General features: G+C 38.2%; 1 protein-coding gene across 5 annotated transcripts in view; it reads right to left on the reverse strand.

Annotated features, from left to right (window-relative positions):
• LOC108138774 (NACHT domain- and WD repeat-containing protein 1) overlaps positions 1 to 15,010 on the reverse strand; it is a 42,579-nt gene extending 27,569 nt beyond the window's left edge. For 4 of the 5 annotated variants that reach the window (XR_001774145.2, XM_017261261.2, XM_017261269.2 and 1 more), the window contains exons 1-2: positions 14,837 to 15,010; positions 12,900 to 13,019 (exon numbers count right to left, since the gene is read on the reverse strand). The gene's annotated coding sequence lies outside the window, so the exon portion shown is untranslated. Of the gene's footprint in view, positions 1 to 12,899; positions 13,020 to 14,766; positions 14,786 to 14,836 lie in introns of those variants that run through there. The other variant, XM_017261247.2, reaches the window with a different exon arrangement.
• Between the last annotated feature and the right edge of the window lie 6,713 nt (positions 15,011 to 21,723).

The raw sequence follows: 21,723 nt of genomic DNA on the forward strand, positions 1-21,723 counted from the left end.
TTAATCGAAAATATTTAACTATTACTAAATGTCGAAGAACTAAACAAAAAACTAAAAAACAGAAAAGTTATAATTTTTTTCATTTATTTTTCCGATTGTTCCTATGGGAGCTATATGCTATAGTCGTCCGATTTTGATAAAATTTAAACCGTAAATCGCAAATATTTAACCATTACTAAATGTCGAAGAACTAAACAAAAAATTAAAAAACAGCAAAGTTATAATTTATTTTCATTTATTTTTCCGATTGTTCCTATGGGAGCTATATGCTATAGTCGTCCGATTTTGATGAAATTTAAACCATAATTCTGAATTATTTAACCATTGCTATATGTCCAAGAACTAAACAAAAAATTAAAAAACAGCAAAGTTATAATTTTTTTCATTTATTTTTCCGATTGTTCCTATGGGAGCTATATGCTATAGTCGTCCGATCCGGCTCGTTCCGACTTATATACTACCTGCAATAGAAAGACAACTTTTGGGAAAGTTTCATGCAGATAGCTTTAAAACTGAGAGACTAGTTTGCATATAAACGGACGGACAGACGGACAGACGGACAGACGGACGGACAGACGGACGGACAGACGGACATGGCTAGATCGACTCTACTAGTGATGCTGATCAAGAATATATATACTTTATAGGGTCGGAGATGTCTCCTTCACTGCGTTGCAAACTTCTGACTGAAATTATAATACCCTCTGCAAGGGTATAAAAATTATAACTTTTCTGTTTTTTATTTTTTTTTTTAGTTCTTCGAGATATAGTAATGGTTAAATATTTTAGAATTACGTTTTAAATTTCATCAAATCACACGACTATAGCATATAGCTGCCATAGGAACTATCGAATAATTAAGCTGCAAATCATCATAGCTTCAATGTTTTTAAACATACACGCAAGTAAATCATAATTTAAACGTTTTAAAGAGTATTTAGTTTTTGAAATAGCTGCAAGGGTATATAAACTTCGGCTTGCCGAAGTTTGCTTCCTTTCTTGTTTTTCATAATATTAGTTAATAGAGAAGTATTTATTTTACATATCATTGTTAAAAATATGTAAGTTAGCTGATAAGAAGTTAAAACGTAATCAGTCTTTGAATACTTAGACAAGATATATTTGCTTTCAGCTTTCTGTGTGAAAAACACTTATGTGTTATACCCTTGGGTTGTAAATGTAATGGGTGAATATGTGTAATACCATACTTGAACTGATGCCTAGTAGCTGGTTCCATGGCTTCATGTTTAACAGACAATTTACCTTGCCCAGGAATGATCGTTATTGGCGATTAACCCCATTATTAGTCAATTTCCGACGTTTTAGGCCAGCGTTTCGTCAAAACTGTCAAATAACAGAATGGCCTTGGGTTGAGGGGGTTGGGCGTTTATCGGTGGCATGGCTGGGGGATATTAATGGCTGTAGGCAAACACAATTTCTTCTTGTGTTGGTGCTGCTTTTAGTCTCCTATGGCGCTGTTGGGTATTGGCTATCTTGACTAGCGAGGGTGTCAAATGGCCCCCATTCCCCAACGGGGATGGCAATGTGTATATCGACAGCTCTGTTGCATTGAATAAGGAATGCTTAGTGACTGCTTTCGTTGCCATCGGTATCCTGTTAAATATTAAGAGGCAGAAAAACCTTTCAACGCCTGCTGTCCGGCATTTCTAATGAGGAATGGTATTGGTATTGTTTGAATAAATGCAATGTGCATTCCTCTGGCATTTTCTATACAACCGATACGATGTACATAAAAACTTACTGAATTTTTAATACATCAGGTGAGGTACCCGCTCCATATTCAGGAGGGAAAATTCCTTTGGAGGGAAAATGTTCTGCATGATTGGCGTGCTTCTAACTGAAATTGTTATTTCTTTTCCTCTTTCATTGAAGGACTAGAAAAGTACTCTCTGATTAACAAATGGCTCTTATTTTGTATTCAAAACGAACTTGGAATTCGTTATTAAGTATATGGTGTACAAACTAAGTACTTTAGAATTTATTCTCTTAGAATAATATTCTCTAGTTCTATTCTATTCAGTTAACAAACATTTATTAAAGTATTACTAGTGGATTTTCCATATAAGTCATTTCGCTATATATATACTTACTCTTTCATTCAGTTGTCTTACTGGCATTTCACAGCTGTTCATTGAAAACATTTTAGTCCCAATCACTACAGTGCAGACATATGCCCATTCACAATTCAATAAACGCGTTATCGAGCCAATCTCAACTGGATATGACCATATTTTCTTGGCAAGTTTATTAATGGATCCAAGCTCGACGGCCAAATAGCTGTAACCCCGGAACCTTGGTGATTTGCACAATCGAATGAGTGGTCGGCCCAGCAGCCGTAAACCAAAATGAAAGTAAAATATTGGCACTGACACGCTAGACATAAATAAATAAATAAATGATAATAAGCTAAAGGCCGCAACAGGCAGGAGAAAAGTGGAACAGGCAGCGAGAGCCACTGAAAGAGGAAAAAGACCAGAAAAGGCCTTGGGCAAAGTCAGCAAAATTCAGAGGAAACAAAACACGGAGCAGGCTGAGCTGAAACGTAAGGGGGGCATTAATAATAAATCCGATGCAGTGTATGTGTGTTAGCCCGCTTAGCTGCTCATTTTTTGTATAAATATTTAAGAGAAAAGAAAATAACAACAGGCCAGAATTAGAACAGTGGCCTTTCATTTGCAAATGCCAGCGTGTAGAAAGTTTTCCCAGCCGTTACTACCTGCATTTGTATGCCAAGGAGACGCTGTGCCGAAAAGTATGCCACAGAACTTGCTCCTCCTTTTCCATTTTCCCTTGTCTCGTGCAGCGCCGGAAATAGCGGGAAAGCGAGAGAAAGTAAGCAAATATGCGTGTGTGTGTCGGTATGGGTATTGAGTGTGTTTCGTTTTTTTTTTTGATCAGCTGGGACTCCCTAAATGCACAGTGGTCTTTTTTTGGTCTTTAATAGGCCGTGTGTCCACATTGCGTATAAGTTTTTTTTTAATTAAAAAAATTTTGTTTTTAACCTATAGTTAATTTTTTGGTGATATAATTAAGCATAGTGTACTAATAAATTGGCTTAAATTTTGTTTACATATTTAATAATTTAGACCGGATAAGTAATTTGTTATGTGCACCTTACATTATTAAAATGCTTTTATAAATTATTTTACAAAATCAGAGTCCACAAAACAGATAATAAGTTCTTGTTTTAATTTCTGAAATACTTAATTATGTTAGGTTGTCTAAATATTCGTTAACTTCATATTGCGTTCAGTGGCACCTCGAGTTTTCTTAGTTTACAAATAGTTCACTGTTGATTGAAATGCACAAAGCGAATACAATTAGCAAAATTTCAGCAATTAATTTACATTTAAGCTTTTGAATAGTTCCGTAAGTAATAGAAAGGTTTATAGCTAGAAGTCACCCATTTCGACCAGTGTGCAATCGAATTTCTCATGGCTCTCATTGAAATAAAAGTTTATGCCGCCATCAGGCCAGACGTGGCTTCTGCCTCACCATTGCTCCCCTTTTGATAAATACAAAATGAACTGCCATTTGCCGAAAGTTTCCCCAGCTCATTCACGTCGCGGGACAATTGATTCGGTTCGCTTCTGTATTTCTTATTTTTCGTTCCTGGTCCAGCGTGAAAATTGAGCAATTTGGGGTCTCAACTGTTGGCCCGACTCCCAATCGACACCAAATTGCCATCGTTCGATTCTGGCCAGTTTCCTGTAATCAGCTACGTGCTCGCAAGCATTAGGCAGTGAACGAGCAATTTGCATGAATCGAGCTCTGATTTATGAAGCCAAAATACGATTGCACATCCTGGACTTATTTGGCCACCAGCATCCCTGATCTCGGGCAGCACTTCTGCGCACTCGATAAGGTCTATTCTGTGGGGCTTCGATGGCCCTTGACTCGAAACCCTTTTCAATACCCCTAACTTGGCGAGGCAGAACCAATTGTGCTCTGTTCGCCCGAGGCTTTTAATTTTCAGTCCTGTTCTTTGACAATTTTTGTGCTCTGCCTACCTGAAGGTCATCGTCACGTTGCCCACTTTTGAAATTTCAAAAGCATCTGCTGCCGGGCCCGCATTTTATTTATGCCGAGCAGGTAGCGACGGAGACGGAGAAAGGAGAAAGCAGCGAGGGGAAATGAAATGCAAAAACAATTCCAAGTGTGTCTTTCATTCGGAGCCCACTTGTCGTCTCTTTTGCGTCTTTGTCTTTGGCTCTCACTCCACCACCCTTTTTCTTCTGGGGGTGGTCACAGAGCTGGCAAATTGGGAAAAAATAGCCAACTCAAGTTGCAAAAGTGGGCTTTAAATGCGAATTTTTGTTGTAAAACTTAGCTGTCAATAATATGTAGACAAATTTATTAAGAAAATAAAGATTTCTGTAAGCCAAGAAACGTATAAATGGGCGGTACAAAAAAATTGTGCCACAATATTTTCAAAATATATGGCACCTGATGCAAAACCTCATCTATTATCGCAGCAATATATAAACATAATGCCTTAAAGCTATAAGGAAAGAATTCTTTTATTTATGTTTGTAAAATGGATAACCTTTAAAAGTCACAAGATAATAAAATGTATTTAATTAACCATGAATATTTTTTGCATTTAGCTAAGAAATTTTAAATTAAAGTGCAGCCTTATAAAACATGCAACAGTTTCCGGCTCCCCACAATTGAAAATAGCCAGTTTTGGCCAAAAAATGGAAGAGTCACCAGCACTGACTGTCAAAAGTAAATAAGCTTGTACAGGCAGCTCACGCAATTCATGGCTGAATACATTGAGATGGCGCAGGCAAATCTAGGGTAGCGGTTCGGCCTAAAACATGAAAAACTTATGGAAAGTGCGGCATAAATCAGAAGACATGTCGACAGCAGTGACAGCCACGCCCCCCGCCCCCACTCCTGGACCGCCTCTTTGTCTGTCGGCGGGACTCACGCTTAAACACACTCACATACACACGGTTGTGCGCATTTCCGGTCGCTTGGCAAATTCGATTTCATGGCATTGTCACGTAAAATGCTCCCCGAATTTCATGTCAATGAATTTTCTTTTTTATGTCTGTCTGTTCGGTGGGTGTGTGCCCCTGTGTGCTGTGTGCGCGCCAACTTATTGTAGTCTTAAAATTTTGCTCAAATGGCTCTCTTTTTCCCCTTTCAATTTCAGCAAAGTTAGCCCTGCCAGAGTCAACAATTTTGATTCTATTTACACATTATTAGGGAAGGAATTTCGCCCCTGATCGGGTGAAAAATGGGGTCGGGGGATAAACCCTTGCCTGCCATTTCGTATTTAATTATTTAGGGATTTACTTTGGTGCTGTACAAGTCTTTATGTAAGGCCGAAGGAATTCCAAATGCGTCTGATGGGAAACTTGAAAAGAGTGGCAGGTGTCAGGTGTCCCAAGTACTTTGAAAAGGGCTTCAGAATAATTGTACTATTTAATGATTACCTGATTTAGCCAAGTTAAACATTGTTTAGCACCAATAAAATAAAGAAATATCTATTGGATGCCTCAATCTAAAAGGCTGTCTTTAAAATTCCACTTGCTATTTGCTTACAAATTTGAAAGCTTTTCTCCTTGTATGAAAAAAAGATACAAGTTCCAGGAGCCTAAGTACTTTAAATATTTAATACAGAAATTCCTATGAACAATATTAAAAAATTGTTAAAACTCAGTTTAACAAGTTCCAGTAAATTTCTAAGCCTTTTAATAAAAATGTATTTTTGTGCAAAAAAACATACTGAAATGGTTGCAACAAAAAAATAAAAGACAAAAAGCTTGACAAATATTTTCGTGGCTTACGAATAATAAAAAGTAATAGCTAATGCGGTTAGAAATAATTCGGGGCTCTTCTGCTTTGAATTGAGTCATTCCCCACCATTCGAAATTGGAAATTCGGGGCTTGATTGTGGGGGCTTTTATTTTCTGGGAACTTTGGGGGGAGGCTGCCTGCCATTGGAATAGCACTGGTAATTGTACAATGAGCAAATATGATAAGCAGCTTTCAAGTTAATGATGCGTGCTACGTGTATGCCGTGATGCGTGTGCGTATACACCGCTCTTCCCCCGCATTGAAATCCCCAGCGAGCACTCGACCACTTATCGGCAGAAATCACAAAATCACAAATCATTTTCATGGGAATGTGTATGTGCTTCAATTAGGTCACCAGCAGACAGAACTGGAAAATCGGGGCAGCCCAAATGGATAATTCAAAATTATTGATTTGGCACGTTTTCGGCTTGAAAATGCGGGACAGACAAACATGAAGCCAAAAATTCGTGAGCTATACATAGGTAGACCAATTGTGGCTTTTTAAGCTGTGAAACTTTTCCTTGCCACTCAATTACCCACTTTTCCACTTGTGCGATACAGTGAACATTCTGCTATTGAGACAACATTTTGCGCTTTTCATTAGCCAAATTAAACTTACGCAACTTTGCTGGCGCCCAGGAAAATTTAATTTCCATTTAAACTCTTTGTTTATTCTGTTAGCTAAAGAGGGTTAAGTTGAGGGCGAAGGATGCTCGTCCCAGTGCTTGTCTCAGTGCCCATAAAATGTGTAAAAAAAGTTTTCGCAAAAGGAAAAGTCAATTCTCGTGCTCTCATGGCTGCACTAAAAAAAATATACGAATTTCACCGAGTGAGAAATTGTTTCTTAAAAAAAAGATTCCAAACTTTAAAAATAATATGCATTCATAGAAATAGAAATATATTCTTACGTTATAAAGGCAACAATTGTCTACCACAAATAACTTAGTTTGTGCTTCAGTTTGGATTTTCATTTATATTTTTAAAATTTTTTTAAAAAATTGAATATGATACACACTCAGTTTTTTTTTAAACTAAATAAGTTCATTAATATGTATGTATTTTAAAAGATTTTACAAAATGGCAAAAATATAAATTTTTTTTATTACAATAAATGATTTACTCTTTATGTAATTGCAAAACTATTAATTAAAAAAATTCCTAACGTATAAAACAATTTTGATTGTTCTTAAAAATATTACAGATAGTTCCGAGTGTGATTGCGTTGTTTTGTTGCCGACTGTATACGGGCGCTGCCAACAGATTTGCATGCATAGTGCAAAAGTTGACCTAAAAGTCGGGCAACAACACGCCCATGCCCGTCCTGCGGTCTACGGTCTACGGCCGCTCAGCAGCAAATTGGTTTTACCGGAGGGTTTTTCCCAAGGCTTTCCCGGCTTGCTTGGCTTCGTTGCGTTTCATTTCGTTGCCGGGTCTCTTTGAGCTGCATTGTTTAAGCCATATTCGTGGCTGTGGCTGTGGCTGTGGATTCAGCTAGCAGCTTCAAGTTGCTATGGATGTGGCTGGTGCACGCCAAGTGCCAGCATTCATTAAACGGCCATAAACAAGTGGTGCAGATTGCGTTGAGAACAGCAACGCAAACCAGAAGGCGACAGCGGCCCCGCAAAATGGATTCCACGTTCAAAACGCATGCAACAACTCTTATTTATGAGCTGCCTTTCCGTTTTCACACTCTGCGAATTCGAGCACGCAAGGTGCACGGAAATCGTGGAAAAGTCCTTTAATAGTCGATGTTTTGGGAGTAATTTGAAAACATATTTTAAAACGTTACTTAGCTTAAGAAACTTTAACTGACTAAGTTGCTTAGAAATAATGGAAAACTGCTTGACTTTAAGGATAAATTCAAAATTTTATGATTTAAAACTAAAGACTATTAATAAATGACACTTTTACTTTCTAATTTAACAAAATTAAAAAAATATGTTACAAACTAAAAATTCTGTCACTTAAAAATATTCCCAGCAAAATGAAAAACAAGCATTTCATGTAACTAATTGTTAAAATACACAATGTTTATGTTTCTTAAAGTATTTATTTACTGTAAATGTAAACAGAGAATGTTCAATTGTTTGTTGTATTCAGGCATTTTTGTTTGTTTTTCCTCCTTCGCCCACATTTTGTTCCCTGCAATACTGATTCCCTTGTAAAACTTATACAAAAGCTCATTGACAATAGCTCTCGCCCCGATCGACAAAGTGAGCAAGGCAGAAAATAGTTTTAGAGAGCGTGACTAAGCCTGATTGGATCTGGCACACCATTTTAACCATCTTTTCTAGCCCAGTTTTCCCTTCACGGTGTATGCTCGCCAACTGTGGAAATGACAAATGACGCGATGACAAGTTTTTCACTTCTTTCTAGGTTAACGGATGCATCGGAAATTGGGGCAAAGGAAACAAGACGGAAACGGAAGTGAAATACAAACTGATGCGACACTTTTAAGTCTTTTAACTGAGTGTTTTTAATAACTAAATAGAATTCCATCAGTAGAGCAAGATTTAAAGAAACAATGTGTAGAGCGGAACAGCTAGAGTGAAAACGTTGATATATTTTGCATTGGTTTATTATTATTTAATTTTGCTTTTATTATTAATTTAATTTATAAAGAAACATTTAAAAGCTTTTAAATTTCAACAAATTATCAATGAATATACAATATTGTATAATCTTTGTTCTTATACTTTTTTGTATAATAATAAGCTTGGGTAATTTTTGCTTTGTATAGAAAGTCAATTAAATAGATATCATAGTTGTTTTTCCTTTTTTATTTGCCTTTATCAAAATGGATGTGTTTATATTTTCCTAAGCCTCTTTTTCTATATATTTGTTTCTTTTCTTGTGGTTTATGTCCCATACAGCCGAAACATTTTGCTTCAGAGCATTCAAAGTTCATTGTAAAATGTTAGCTAGTTTGTTTGTTTGATTTTTGTGTATCCATTTCCAGCTGTGCCCAGCGGAGACCGGCGAAGGCGAGCGCATTTCATATTTAATTAAAATCGAGGCACCCACAGACACCAGCAAAAACAAACAGACACATATGCAAACACACACAGGCACACATCCACCAACACGTTTGCATAGTACAACAACCATTTAAATAAGGGGTACCAAATAGGGGCGTGGCGGGGCGGGGGTCGTAGACGGTGTCGACGTCGTCTGGAAAATGGTAATAATAAAACGCTGGGCAAATATTTAAAATATTCCGAATGCCGCATTAATGAGCTTTTATTTTGACGGCGATAAGCGCAGCACACACATTTAGTTGGCAACAAATTATGGCTAATTCGCGATTGCTTTATGCTAAACAGATGCGGGCGTTGAAAAAGAGTAAAATTCTTTGTTGGCGAAAAATCAAAACAGAGAAGGGGCGGCACTGCCACGCCCCTGCTCAGGTTCCGCCCACATCTGCGAGCCAGGCAGCCATGGCAATTAAAGCGCGTGACGAAAACATACCGCTGCCACGCCCATAAATATTTCGCCAGCCAGATGAGGATCCTCCATTACGTACAGAGAGAAAAAAATGTACATTTTCAAATACAGAGAGAAAATGCTTGCAATTAAACTCATTTGGTTTTATATTTAGAGTCGAAATTTAGATTTCCATAAAAACACTGTTAGTAAATACTTTGGAAATTCATATTCACTTTAACTATTTAAAAAGAAAAACTGATTTATTGTCCATACAGACAAAAAAAACATAAGTTGATTTAAAATATCAAATAGCGCTGTTCTTAACCCAATTAAACTAATTAATGAAAATGAACTTTTGTTTTATGGTTTTTCATGTGCTTTTACATTGCAAGCTGTCGGCATTTGTTAATAATTATATTTGTATCAAGTTCTCGGTTCGTTTTATTTTCTGCCAGCTGTTTTTCGCAGCTATCCGCATATTTCTCTTTGTTTTCATTGCCATAATTCATTTTGCACTTTTCTCGAGGCGGTGAAAAACGTGGGGAGAAACCTAGAAAATTCAAGGAATGCGAAAAAACATTGTGTAAAAGCCAGGATCGAGTGTGTGCATTTTTCGAGGTGGTTGTGTGTGTGTGCGTGTGTGTGTGGGTGCGTTGGTCGTTCTTATTAAGTGGTTCGAGTGCTGATTTATAGCCCTTTACCCTCCCATCACGACAGTTATCCTGTCAGTCTTAACTGAAGGACAGGACACTCGCACTCTGTCCTTCGTTTGGCGGTCGGCACTCCCAGCTCATTCGGTTAAAGTTTTAAGCGCTCACTTTGCATCTAAAGTGTGTTTGGCAGATAAATGTTTTGCACGCGCATTACTCATACGCCAGGTTGGCGCGGTACCATTTCCACCTGCAAAAGGAAAAGCGGCAACCTAAACAAACCGCACTTTATCTAATTGAATCAGGCACAAAAAGTAACAGGGTCGCTGATTAATTCAGTTGACAATTGCAAGGGAATACAATTTAATGTTTAATTTAATGATCAAGAAACAGATTGTTTTTAATCTTACTTAAAACATTTGGCCTTTAAAGGCCGTAAAAAGATTAAACTGAAACCTGTGAAAGTTGATTATTAAATCAGTCTTTTTTTTACTAACTATTTAGCTTTTGTAATGTCTGACTAAGTATATGTTCCTAGATTTTAAGTTATGAAATTTAATTATTCAATAGAATTTTGTTTATGGTGGTTTTTACGTCCCTGTTTAAGAAATATATATTCTTTTACCACAAATATAGTTTTAATTGCCAATTACTGAAAAAAAAAAACAGTTTTCACAGATTTCATAAAGCATTTTGTATATCCATGATCCACTGCATTTATAATACAACTGGATACATAATTAATTCGTTTCAATTTAGTTTAGAAAAGTAAATGTATTTCCTTGCTGAAATAATCTGGCATATGCTCAACTGTATATTGCTTTTAAGTTATTGCTCATAATTTTCACATTTCCTTTCAAATTCGTTCTTGTCAGTTTATAACTCCATGCCTTTCTGTCTAAATCGTTTCTTTTTTGGCACGTAGCAAAATTGACTTAAACTAAATTTTCTCAATACAGATTTTCCCCGAATGTTTACACTAGCACTCAGAGTATCTTTCGCGGCCCATTCGTAGAACAAAGAACGCAACGGATGCATTAAAAAGGTGCCAACTCTGGGGCAAATTAATATATTTACGGGCCTATGGATTGCCTCAGCAGACGCATTAAACTGGCTGTAAAATTGACTTACGGACATTACGCAAATCTGCCGGACGTTGTTGCCTTTGCTGTGACCCAAATAAGATTTTCCCTGCACGTGGAAATGGACATGGTTCAGGTCAAGTACAACAGCGGCGGCACTTGCCCATAAACTTTTTATAGTTTCAATAAATATAAAATTTGAGAGCCATTAAAATGGGGGCGAAACATGCAAACGCGTTCTGCATTTGTTTGTTGCTCTTCTTTGCAATTCGTTGTTTTGGTTTTCTCTCAAGTTGTATGTCTTTCGAATTATGTGAGCGAACAGGATTTTGGATGTGTGTACATACGATTTGCTGCAGCAAATATAAACAATTTTTTATGTTTATATAGAGTTCAGAGACAGCATCAGCGAAAACCAAATTACGTATACGCCATGAATAAAATGAAACATTTCGAGGCGGTGTTAATTCACATTCAAGAGCTTGAATAATTTCATTGAAAAATTCATGTACTCTAAAATGAATTTTTATCTTTGATAATGATTGCTAAGCTTCTTGCTAAATCGATTACGGAAAACTAATTACAATCATCCGTTTAGGTTAGAAAATCACGTTTGCTTGACAAAAGTTTGTTTCGATAAGCTTATCAAAACTTTGTTTTGACGTTTTGCTGCCATTTTTGACTTGCCTTTTATTGATTTAGTTTGATTAGTTCACTGGTAAACAAAAATGAAAGGAAAATGATTTCTTGGTAATTAATGGTATTGATGGCGAAAGGCAAAGTATTTTGATGCTTTTAACAAAGTATTGCTAGATCAAAAAGATTTATTATTAAGTTTTTTGAATGAAAAGTTTTTCTTATTGTATTGTATTAAAAAATAATGTTGTTTAACGTTTCAATGTTTTTATAACTGTTCCATCAATTCGTTACAAAACCAAACATTTTAGTTTTATTATTTTTACCCTAATTAAAAAACTGATAAGCAAACATTAAAAGATATATAAAATAAAATATACAAAATATCTTTAATCAGAGTCTGTTATTTATTTGATATGAGTGTTGGTATACTTATTATATTCTATAAACTATATTTGTGCGTTTGCTGGATGCCTGATATCTTGCTAGTTTTCTGTCCAATCCTACTCCTAAATGAACTGGCGATTAATTATTTGCCAATTTACCCTCATCAACTTTTTGCCCAGGCCTCTAATTAGAACGAAGCAAGAGCTCGGCATGGCGCCAAATGCCCACTCCTGTCATTTCATAGGGCACACATGGCAATCGGAAAAACCACGTCATATTTGGGAAATTATCAGACATTAAACTCTTTATGAAAATGTCAAATAATTAACATCGCGGCGAATCGTAAAGAACTGTGAATGCCCATATACATAAATGCTTATGTGCGCCTGAGTTTGGGTAATTTTTTAATAAGTATTCAACGCTACTTCGGGCACATTTTCCAAGAATTTACCTGAGTGTGTGCGTGCGTCGTAAACATTTTTATTGGCCATTTTCAACATGAAAAGCAATGAAAGGATATGCCGAGCCAGGTCGGAAAATGCTTTATGATGGCGCAAAGACAGAGACGCAGGGGCGAGACAGAGGCAGAAAAAGTGCCACATTTTCATTTCCATTTTCGTTTTGCCTTTTATTTTTGTTGTTTGTCATGGCCCATTCAATTATCTTAATATTACGCATACGCCGCATGGGCTGCCAAACAGTTTGCGTGGAGGGAAAGGCGATGTGGCGAAGGGTGGAAATGGATGGCGCACCATTGCCCAAAAGGGGAGAAACTAATTACCGTTGGCCAAATAAACAAGACTCTTGAGTATTTCGGCCTGAATGCGTTTATTGATCCCGAAATGCGACCTAAATGAGGCTGGGATTGCGGTTGTATCGCGGTCCTTACCTTCTGGCAAATGTCCTTCGAAGTCCGGTATCCTTTATTCCATCACTGTTTATCTCAACTGATTGCTTCACAATTTATTCACACTTTTTCATTTGCACTTTGGCCTGCGCTTGGCTTGCTCTAAATTCAATAAACAAAATCGTTGCGGCTTACACAGGACACTCGGCGTTCTGTTTTGGCCCTGGCTTTAGTTGGGCATCTCTCATTTACATTTTGTGCATATTTTAATTGCTCCCAGATACAGAAAGGCGAGGAAACGTAGAAACGCCCCCGGAATCCGCCCAGGCGGAAGCCAACAATGAACAATGAACAGGTCCTGGGGCTGGGATCCAGCTGTGGTCATTGCACTTGGCACAATTTCTCTGTTTTTTTTTCTTTGTCTTCTTTTAATTGGAAATTAGAACGAAGCTGGTGCTGTCCTGGACTGGATTTGCATTGCCACAATGCCACTCCCCATTCCTGGCCGCTTTGTTTATTAAACTTCAATTAGGCAAGTTTTTCCAATTAAAATTTGCCCGCTGCAATTTTAAGGGTCTTTGCTGGCCGGGCCAACTTTTCGAGTGGTGGTGGTTTTAATTGGTTTTTTTCTAGCCCCTTTGGCCGGGTTGTATTGTTCCCATATCAATCTAAGTCAACTGGGGGCAGCCAGGCGGAGGCATTGATAAATGCAAAGGGGAACCGAACCGAGAAACCCGTCGGAAATCGCGATGCCATTTCTACAATGTATTCTGCACCTTTAATGGGTGCAAGGCGATTTATCTTACTTATGCAAAGAGATTAAACTCTTCATTAAGTAATATACTTCAGACGTAAACTATTATTATTGGCCTTTCTAAGTAATAAAGTCGATTATATTAGATTCTTGCTAAGTTAATCTGCATACAAAACCAAATTGTCATACAAAGAAAACATGGGCTTCCGAATTTTCTCAATAAGATGAGTTTTAAATTAATACCACGAAAGTATCAAAATAAAACTTATGTGGCTTAAAATTAAAGTGTCAGACCACAGTTTTAGACTCTTTAGTATAGAGAGAATAGGAGTTTTATTATTTAGAATTGAATTATTATTTATATTTTAATGCTGTTTGTAGTTTTTTTCTGGGTGTGTTTTGCAAAGAAAATTATTTTTAACATTAATAACCGGTTTCACCTTGGTAACTAAATTATAAATAAGTTTATATAGTTGGTTTTGGCGACCTTTCCAAAGTATATTAATTGTTAGCCGGCTCGAGGTCAGGACGTTGAAAAAAAACACAAAATTATTTCAATTTTGGTAATTCGTCAATATATTTCGGTTGCTCTTCGGCAACCGTAATAATAAGCAATTAATATAAATAAGTTTATTTAAAACCAGAAATGGTTGTCAATTTTTCAAAAAACTGTACAGTTAATTCACTTTGTTCGATTAATGTATAATTTTTTGTGAACTTGTGTAGTTGATTGATCAAAAATTATAAGAACAAATCACTTCCAGTCGTTTGAAATCGTTTCCTGTATAATTTATTGTTACCTTCCTGTTTATAAATAAATGATCAATTGAAATTTTGAGATTGGCACGCATCATAAGCCAAGGGAAATAAGCATTTGCTGTTAGAAACTATAACAAGATGTTGACTACATTTGTTAATAAAAATATTCCCAAGAAACTCAAGCTCTAGGATTGATCCAGTCATCAGTAGCTATCATCAAGGAGGAGAGCATATGAAATGAGTCTAATACTAACTGATATTTTTGTTCAGGTCGGGAAATGCGATGCCGTTTGGGCAACGTATATAAACGGGGAATGTCGCACCTGATGTAGGGGCAGGGGAAACTGGAATCGGGGGATATAAATATAAACAACTACCCCGTGCCCGTTCTAATACCAAGGCCCAAACTCCGCCGCCTGTGTGCGTGTGTATCTGTGTGTGTGTGCTGGGTATTTCACTTATTTACACTTCACTTCGGCTGCTGATTCTGCCGCCGCCGCTGCTCACTTGCTCGCGCCCGTTTTCAAAGTTTCACTTAGCAGCTTTCCTTTCCTATATTTCCTATATTTGTTGTGTTTTTTTGTGTGCTGATTGCTTGGATGCCGCTTTCGATTTTCCGCTGCGAACACCAAACGCTTTGAACTTCGACGAGGAACTGAGCGCGATGGAGCAGCTCGGAAAAGCCGAAAGCTTTCGGCCCAGAAACAAAGTGGAAATGGCACAGAGAGCGAGCGTGGAAAGGAGCACAAGCTCGTGGCGCTGTTGCTGCTTTGTTTTCCTCGACTAAATGGGCGAAATCAGCGGGTGGGTGGCAGAAACACTTGTGGCTCAAAGGCAGCCAAAGCAGCCAAAGCAGCGGGCTTCCATGTTGCCGCCAATTGGGCAACATGGCCCAAATGTTGCGCCGGCCATTAATCGGGTTTGCCATGGCGAAAGATGAGTGCACTTACCGGCACTTTTTTGGGTCAATTAATATCGACCAAGCCAGTGTAAACACTTTTTGGCCTTTGGCCATCTGCTTTTGGCCAACACTGGCGGTCGATAAGATAAACAAAACACCCACGTGGTGTGTTGCTACCCCATGTTGCCACAAAGCTGAATGGGTTTTGTTTTGTTCGATTCGGTTTCGGATTCTGATTCAGATTCGGGGGCCTTAAATGCTCGACTCTTCGCTTTTCTCGGATTTTCGGTTCCCGGGCACAAAACCGGCGGTCTCGTCGGATGTGGCGAGCTTTTGGAGCCTGCGGCCCTAGTTCCATTTCCAATCCGTTTCTTGATGCGGCCAAAATATCACACCCTCCCCTCCCCCTCCCCCTCGCCACAAAGTTTGTACGAGCCTCTTTGGCGCCCGACGAGGTGACAATTCCATTTAAGAATTGCGGGCATAGCTTTGTTATTGCTCATGACCATTCCGGCCAGCCATTCTGGCCAACAATGGAAATAGTTATGACTTCGTTACCACTATAGACTATTTTGTGTTGTGCGATTAGTTTATACTTATCTGATTGTCATTTATTCTCGACAATATTCTTATCACAATTGATGGCAGTTCATGTAGTGACGTTGTGCACTAAGAGCGTGTGTATAGGAGTCTACTATTTGTATTATTATATTGTCTAGATCCGATGCTCCGTTAAAAAAGGCTACATTTTCTACACCAATATCTTCTAAACTAGTAAAGATCGGACGACTATATCATATAGCTCCTAAGGGAACAACCTTAAAAATACATGACAAATTATATCTTCGTTTTGCTAACTTCCGACTGCAGTTACAATACCCTCAGCAAGGTTATAAAATGGAGTAACCAAATATTTGTTTTCAAGTTGTAATAATGTAAAACATTTGTCTAGCCTTGATTAGAACACTTACCAAACTTGTTACATTAAGTTAGGCACTTTTATTTATGGGCCGTCAACGGGTACACTTCAGTTAATGATACCCAAGACAAACTCTCACTGTAATTAAATAGTTAAAGTAATGAATGGCCGCTTTCGAGAGCTTACATAGACATTAACATAAAGGTCTTTATTATCGGGGCTGCAAAGTAGATGCTGCGCAGGCGGAGGGCAATGAACTTTTGTTTTTCCCAGAAGCACGGAACAAGGAGCATTGGGGCTCAGGTGTCGGGTGTCCCGTCTGCAGCACATTAAGTGCGATTAGTCAGCCAACGGGTTTTCAGTGCCCGGGGCATTAGCATCCACCACCACCCGCCATGGGCTGGTGCTCTCTGGTGCCCGGACAAAATCAATTTCTATAGTTAATAAGCCGACCGCCTGCTGTGGATCAAGCTGGGTGCTCTTTTCCCGTCCCCAGGAGGCGGGAGGATGTGCTGGGAGGACACCCGGCACCATTGTTTGTAATTAAACGGATGTGTTCGGTGGTCCTGCGGCGCATTGTGTCGCCTAATGCACTGGCTGCCCGCTGTTGTTGCATAAATTAATTGATTTATCAAGTGCACGCCGGCTTCGTCTTAATTAGCATTTTCTGCTTCTGGTGGCTCACGTTGCGTATACGCAATTAATACATATTTGCCCCATTAATTAGTGGCCATGTACACACACACACACGCCCCAACTGGCCACTGACACATTAGATAATGGGCCACACGTGGCCCGGCTTCTTTCAAGGATTTATGGCAAAAGGGTCCAGTCGAGAGGCTCCACGTCCACCTTCAACTCCACCACCTGGTTAACGACCCATAAATCTAAACACTCTCGCCACGGCACATAAATTGCCCAATTCCACGCAATAAAATCAAATGTCCAGATAATGCATTCGCAGAGGTAAAAATCAATTTAACGCCATGTTCTAAATTTGTGTTCAAGCTTATGTTTTTAAGCCCGAACGCCGCTTTTTGTGGGGCTCGTGCAAACATTTATTTCAGTTCAGCCACAACACATTTTGGCCAAAGTGCAAACTGGTTAAATGACTGCCAGCAGCTGCTGTCAAACTTCCGACTAAATTCTAATTCTGCGGTTGTTGCCAATTGAAATGTTTTTCGCATTGAATTGTTTGGAAAGTGCTAATGGGATTAAGCGGATCCCGAATGCGAACAAGGATAATAATGAGCTCTGAGATCTGACGTTTGTGATTAAATGGAAATAAATGCGTAATGTTAAAGCTTATTTAGTGGCATTAAATGAGGCGAAATATTAGGCAATTATATTATTTGTAGCTAGCAGACTGGGGAATACATGTTCGTTTAGTTATTGTTATTTATGATACAACCTTAGTTCATTTTTTTCACATTTAAAGACATATGTTTTCCTTCTTCATTCTTAACTCCACTCCAATAAAATTCAAAATTAATCGAGTAAATCTGCGTTGAGAAACTCTTTATTTTGTTTGCTAGACAGAGGCAGTTTATTACGTGACCATATTTTGTGGTTAAAATTCATAGCTTTAATTTTAAAGCTGTAACCAACAAAACCATAATTAACCATAATCATAATTTCAATTTTTTTTCTTCAAAAATATAAATTAAAACTAAACAATACTTTTTAGGTACGGTGATTAGTTGCGTAATTTAATTATAAAAAAAAATAGTTGTTGTTAATAAATGACCACAAACAAAATTTCTAGTATGGCTTGGTATTATTTGAACACTGTATGCCAATTTATGATTTAATGTATAAATTCATCGTTTAGCTAAGCTCCAAATGCTGTTATGCTATTAATTATGGTTGCAGAAAAAGGCAAACCAAGAACTGGTTTGCAAAAAAATGCAAATATCGACCGCAACTGTTGATATACGATTTTTTGTTGTTTGTGCACCCTGTGTGTATGGCCAGAAAACAGTGATACAGCATCTCTGCCTGTCACTTTGATGATGCATTGAATGGCCAAAAGGCTTAGAAAAAAGTGATGCGAGGGGGTCTGAGTACATGGCCAAAAACATGGACTGATTGCCGCCTACCACCTGTTTGGCTTTCGGCGCTAATCCATCAATGGCAACAAGGCAGAAAGTGCCAACAGCAGCTTCGAGTGCTTCAGCCCAAAGCAAACACGAACACGCAAAAAATAAACCCAATAAAATTCCCAGTGCCCTTGTTTAGAACAACAAAAGAAGCAAAATGGAGCCACCGGCTCCATTAAAATACATATTCGAAAAGCCCTAAAAATCCATTCATTCAGGTGGGTCGTAAAATCGCGAATGGCCGCAATCCGCCACCCACTTATCCACCCATCCGCCCACACACACGGGGCCAAGGGAAATGGCCCTCCATCATTCATTCATTGGGGATGTAGATTGCGCCACACTCTGTAATATCCTGCAATCGAAGTCGCCTTTTCTTTTATTCCACTCTTATGTATTTCGTTTGGTTTATGCTCGTGTTTTTACAGTTCAATAAAGTTCAATAAATTCAGCGACTTGCAAGTGGATTTCCCTGATAAACGCAGACGGATCAAACAAATTAAAGTCCTAAGCCTGTGAGGCATACCGTCGCATCCGAGAGATGCAAAAACAGATGCTAGCGACTAGCTTATCGAGTCCTGAGTCCCGTGTCCTGAATGCGAAGGTCAAAGGAGCGTGTCGACTGGCATTGATGGACGAGGGGGTCGGGATTTGACTGGAAACACATGCCAAGGTCATCGAAGCCGACATATATTGTTGGAAGGTAGCTTTTCAAATTTAAACATTATAAAACAAGATTCATGAGCTTTGAATGTCTCGAATCTGGCTTGTGCAACATACAAAAAGAACGTAAAATAAATATTGCCTAGATTCCGAAATGGCATACATTGTCCATAACTAATAGATTTTTGACCACTTACTTATTTTTAATTCCCATTTATAAAGACTTCACATCCAAGATTAAAATTGTTTGAAATGCATAATAGACCAATATTTATTTAATAACCAAATTTACATCATAAAAACAAGAAAGCAAACAATTTAAAAATACCTCGCTTTAAAATGTATAATTCGAATACTCACATCAAATCAGCTCGTGAAAGCTTATTAGTAATTATTTTATAATCAACTTTGAGCTCTATTTAAGCGCAGGGCGTTATTTATAACACATGACGTTAAAACCACCAAATTTTAATTATTGTACCTATATCTTAATTATCATCGAAACATATCCAAATACATATTTAGCTTAAGTGTGTAGAAATTTAAGTTAATTTCCTTTAAAGCTCATTTTATTTATTATCAACAATATTTTTATTAATTTTTACTAGTTTCGCTATTTTCCAATCAAAAACTGTTGAGGTGTGCATCTGACAATACCGTTTAAATCAAAAGCGAAAATCGGAATTCCAAGCATTTGGTTGGCTCAACTCAACCAAAGCGGCACTTGATTTGCATGGACAGCTGAAGGACCACACTGCCTTCCGTCCCTCGGGCTGCATGGCCCCCATTGTCATTGTCAGCCATCGATTTAGGTTTTTTTTTTGGGGCTGCCCTTCATTTGACTTGTCTGCCCGGCTCGCTTCATATCTATATCTAAATAATGGGATGTCACTTTTAATTTGAGCGTCGATTTATATGCCTAGTCAGTGGACTATCCTCAGTCCCAGAAAATCTGCCGTTTGAGCTTCCAATAAAAAGCAGAAAGACAAAAAAAAAAGGAAGGGAGACAAAAGCTGCAGAATGAAAGGCATTTGGACGTCTTCATTGTGCTTATCAGATTCGGGGAAGTACACACACACACACACACACACACTTGGGTCTTAAACTTTCCAGTGAGGATAGCATGGATACTCCCATTTGTTCTCTGTTTGTTTTAGAGGGACAATTAGCCGAGTATTCCCCACAATTTAATTGTTATAAATGCCAAGGCTGAATGCGAATTAAGTAATATTTATGGAAGGCAGTGAAAGGATATCAGGATATCACCCGGAAACTCTTCCCACGCGTCGAAGGATCATTAATAACAGTGGATTTTGCACTCGAACAGCTGACTCTGTGGCTCCGCGTGGGTGTTATTCCCCATGCGAGTCCTGGCTATTCTATTACCATTAATCTCATCATGCACAGAGAAGCAGCATCTGCTGGATAGTCCTGGTTGTGATTTCAATTAAGCACCCAGAACGGGACGAAAAAACCAAGTTATGAAGATAAATGTCACTCGTCAAGTGGCAATCAATTAGTTATGCTATCAAGGCTCACGTGGCATAGTTTCTTTTGTGCTCGCTCCCAAGCAACCCCGAAAAACTTGAGAGCCTTTGGGCCCGAGTGTTCGTGTTTGTCACAGAAATTATTCAATTACCAAATTAAATTTAATGCCTTGTACTCGAAGTCGGGCGAAGGACGCAGCCAGCTTGCTTTTGATCCCACTAAAAGCTTTAATAACTGTAAATTGCTTTCACAAATTTGTCTTCGAACGAGAAAAGCGAGAAAAGCTGGCGAAAGGGGGGAGCGGTGGCGTTTTGAAGGGCGGAAAATAGGGGAGAGGACCTGCCCGCATACCTGGGCAAACATTTTTCTCATCTCGGTGTCGCATCCCCCGCCCGTGACCAAATATTCACAGGCATTCGACGTGAGCCGCACTCTGAGCTCGGAGTTCGAGTTCGATGGCAAAGGCCAAAACGAGCCATTATCGACGTTTTTTGTCCCCCTGCATTCCACATTAATGTCTCTATCTACCTGATGCCGAGCATCAGAAATCCAATTATATTCGCTTTATGTACAAAAAGCTTCTGCAGCCCGGTAAAGTGAATCAGTGAGCGAGCGACCCTCTGGCCTGAGCCATTAACTAATGCCGAAATCCGCTTAAAAATTAAATTTTGTTCACCTTTTTAAAGGGATGCCAGAAGGTTCGGGGAATCGGCTTAGTTATTCATCTGTCAGGTGCGTGAATTAAACTGGATTGACCCAAATTAATACTTTTTATCAAGTTGTGGATTCGAGTGGGGCTTTAAAGAACGGACAATTGAACGGACTAATAGATTGTCTCAATAGTAGATTGGAAGACCATTAAATGCTTATACTTATAAAATAATTACCTTATGTTGGTTTTTCAAGGAACTTTATTTTCCCAAATTAAAGACAGTATTATCGATTTATTTTATATTTGCGACAAACCCATTAATTATTATGATAGAATCCTTTGCAAGAGCTTATAAATTATTCAAAACAATCTCTTTATTCAAATTGCTTTCCCGAAATTAATTACACCAAATTCATTAGTGGGGTGTTTTAGTGGAATGAAACATAGGGAACATATCGAAATACAACAGAGTTGAAGTTAGAAGTTTCTAAGCTGCTAATTTTTACTTACCCTAAAAATATTTCTGTGCACATAGTTGGATACTTGGACATCCCAAAAATAAATAAAGTAAAAAAACTTAAGGCAAAGTAAAAGGTTAAATTTCCTTAAAACTGCTTAGAAGAATAAATAA

This window comes from Drosophila elegans, unplaced genomic scaffold, assembly GCF_018152505.1.
Source record: "Drosophila elegans isolate 14027-0461.03 unplaced genomic scaffold, ASM1815250v1 contig_183, whole genome shotgun sequence".
NCBI lineage: Eukaryota > Metazoa > Arthropoda > Insecta > Diptera > Drosophilidae > Drosophila > Drosophila elegans.